The sequence below is a fragment of the Ixodes scapularis genome, unplaced genomic scaffold (assembly GCF_016920785.2).
Source record: "Ixodes scapularis isolate PalLabHiFi unplaced genomic scaffold, ASM1692078v2 PGA_scaffold3__209_contigs__length_174095766, whole genome shotgun sequence".
Lineage (NCBI taxonomy): Eukaryota > Metazoa > Arthropoda > Arachnida > Ixodida > Ixodidae > Ixodes > Ixodes scapularis.
The window spans coordinates 19,444,006-19,447,060 of NW_024609868.1; the positions used below are offsets into that span (position 1 = coordinate 19,444,006).

General features: G+C 44.4%; 1 long non-coding RNA gene across 1 annotated transcript; it reads right to left on the reverse strand.

Annotated features, from left to right (window-relative positions):
- Positions 1–524: 524 nt before the first annotated feature.
- Positions 525–879, reverse strand: LOC121837034. Its single transcript, XR_006078066.1, has 2 exons — positions 697–879; positions 525–600 (listed from the first exon to the last, which is right to left on the reverse strand). It is a non-coding gene; the product is annotated as an uncharacterized LOC121837034 (long non-coding RNA).
- Positions 880–3,055: the final 2,176 nt, after the last annotated feature.

Sequence of the window (3,055 nt, forward strand, 5' to 3'; positions counted from 1 at the left end):
AGTGGAGAGAATGGAGATCGTTATGTGGTGCACTCAGTACAGGATTCATTACTTACAACACTTGTTTACTTGACATTTTGAAGGCAAAGATAAGGGCCGTAATTAAAATTTAGAGTATTGTTTAAACATGGGTAAGATTTGATGATGAAGACCCGAGACTAAGGAAATGGAAATAAAAAAGGCAGAGAACGAAGAGATCTCAAACACTAGGATTTATTTGACACAGCAGCTTGATATATACAAAAAACAGGACTCGCAGATGCCTGTAGAGGAAAACCCAGAAATAAAACACACACTAAATTAAAAAAGAATCAATCACACACAACCAAACACAAATTCCAGAAAGAAAGTGATAACAGACCTAAACGAACCAACTTACCAAAATAAGTAATAGAAAAAATATATAAAAAAATTTATGGGACTGTACAACAATACCATACAAAAAACGGGACACATAGATGCCTGGATAGGATCCACAGATATAAAATCCACATAAAAAAAAAAAAAATAATCACACTTTTTTCATGCCGCTCCTCGACCATGACCAGCGGAAGTTATTTGCGGCGCTTCATTGCAGCACCAAGTCGAAGAAGCCTTAATCTGAAATAATTGATCACGACCTGAAATAACACCTTCTAGCAATCAACTGCGCGGCAAAGGACCCGGCGATTGCAAGGAAACAAAGTTGGTACTCACGCCGCACGCAGACGACAAACGGCTCGGCTCCCAGTCGTCGCGCTTTATCTGTACGAGCGCCAGAAGCCTCCGTTTGGCGTTTGTTGGGACGCCGTACACCTTCCACCCATTCTTCGAGTGATTCGAACACTGCGGCACGCAGCAACCCGGCATTTGCAAAAGAACAAGTCAGTTCAGCGATCCCACGCGTGCATCGGCAGCCGATCGGGGAGGCAAAATGGCGGCGGCGGCCGGGAGCGAGAGGGGGAAAACAAGAAAAGGCGGCACTTGCCCTCCCAAAGGATGTCCCCACTCTAGCAAGGCGCAGCCGGCGAGCAACATTGAGGCACTCTAGAGGCTCTAGAGTAGCGCAATCTAGAACGCCGCCTCTCGGCGACTAGCGGCGAACGCCCGGAGGTTCCAACAGCGGTCAGAAATGCATGGAGAACGTGAGAAAATCGTTGTTTCTTCAGTATTGTGGGAATGTACGGAATGGCAATTGTTTTTGACATAATAATGGAACATTTTAGAACAATTTGCGCTAAGTTTTGTGTCCCGCAAGGACCTGACTTTTTTTAAAAAATTGCTTGAACGGTATCATGCAGCAGACGACACGGCGACGTCACACCATTCACGTGACCCGCTCCGGCCAACCCGAAAAGCCCATCTCCGCTGCGAGCAAAAATCGTCTGCTTCAAACGCCATTGCCTTGGAAATTGCCTTCTCAAAATTTGTACACGCATCCGATATTATTAAAACTTTGATAAAGTGTTTAGTGATTTACTAACTTTACGACAGACTAGTTTCGGAAAGTGTGAACTCGCCGTTCACTTTTTAATCAGCCGTGTTGTGTCGATCTCCATGTATTCTCCCATAGGGCGGGCCGCCTCCTGGAACCCTGAGTACCACGTGACTCGCACCGAGCCGCTCTGTCGGCCATGTTGTCGGCAAAACACGGGGTTCAAAGGATTGCGCTACTCTGCTCCGTAGGAGCTATATAGTGCTCTAGAGATGCACACTTACCATGTTCAAGATACCGACTTACCATGACTAATAATATCTCGTGAAGTGCCGTGCACGAAATTGTGCCTACTATGTGTCGTGTTCCGTGTGTTAAGTTTGAAAACTCTAGCTTGTGTTACACCTTTTGTTTTAGACTATTATAAAACTCGCTAAAGAAGTTGTTAAAGCAGTACCATGTTCTGATGACGTGCATAACTTCTAAGGCGAAAATAGGGTTTCATTTATCAGTTTGAATCTCCCGGTAACTCTTCCGCTCGCCAGATTTGTTTTGACTACTGTTTTGGCCCGATGAACTGATTTTTGCAGAACGTATACCGCGAGCCATAAAGGCCCTATATAATCCATCTCTTATCGTAAAAATGGAAGTGATGCAGAAAACAAAGAATATTTGGACAAAGTATCATGACCGAAACAAAACACGAAAAAAAAAAAAATCTAGTTTATCACATCGTTATAAGATAGGGCAGTGAATAAACAAACTAAAAGAACACGATAATTTTGCAGATTCATGGCGTGAAGTTATCTCTGGAGGTTGTGCGCGAACAGTCACTGTGTGCACTGTGCTCTCTCAGGTGTGCGTATGTCCGACCCGCGACGCGCAGTTTCTACTGGCAACTGGCACCTCCAGTAGAAGAGGCCACACGCTCCGCTGGCCCATTTCGTTTCGTTGAACACTGTACCTAAGGCTTCATCGAGCATCTGGAATGAACTTTCGGTTCTGGCACAGTTTCCTTCTAGTGACACCTACTATAAAAAGCTCCCACAGTTTTGGCAATTTTGAATAGTTGAATGCTTGCATTGTCATGTGCTTTCTCTCTTTGCACTTTTGTGGATTCATTTAGCATTGATTATTTCGGATGCATTTTGTAACTTAGAGATTTCCTGAAAAAGGATTAACCCCATCCATATTATATTTCAATGGTATTGATTATTACTTCTTAGTTTCCAATCCAAAGCTTCCCGGTGCTGCTGTTCGCGAAACACCTTCGGCTGGTGTATTTAGCATTTTATGTAAGGATGTGCTATTGTTTATTATTATGTAAACCATGCCTTCACGCTGTAGCGTTTCGCTGTTCGAGTCAAAAATTCACCATCTAGCATTAGTGCACTGCACCAGAGTATCTCGGCTCGTGGGTCAGACACATCGGAGTAGGACGCACACCCTCGCCAGTGCCATACTCTCCATCTCGAACCCACAGTTTTATCAGTTTCAAGAGGCCTCCAGGAAGCGCTGCATGTGCCGACGACCACGCGCTCCGCTGTTCGCATTTAATTTGAACTTGATAGCACATACAACCGACGTCACTTGACTTATGCGATTAGTATGTTACTACTTACTAGAAGCCAAAGAAGTCGG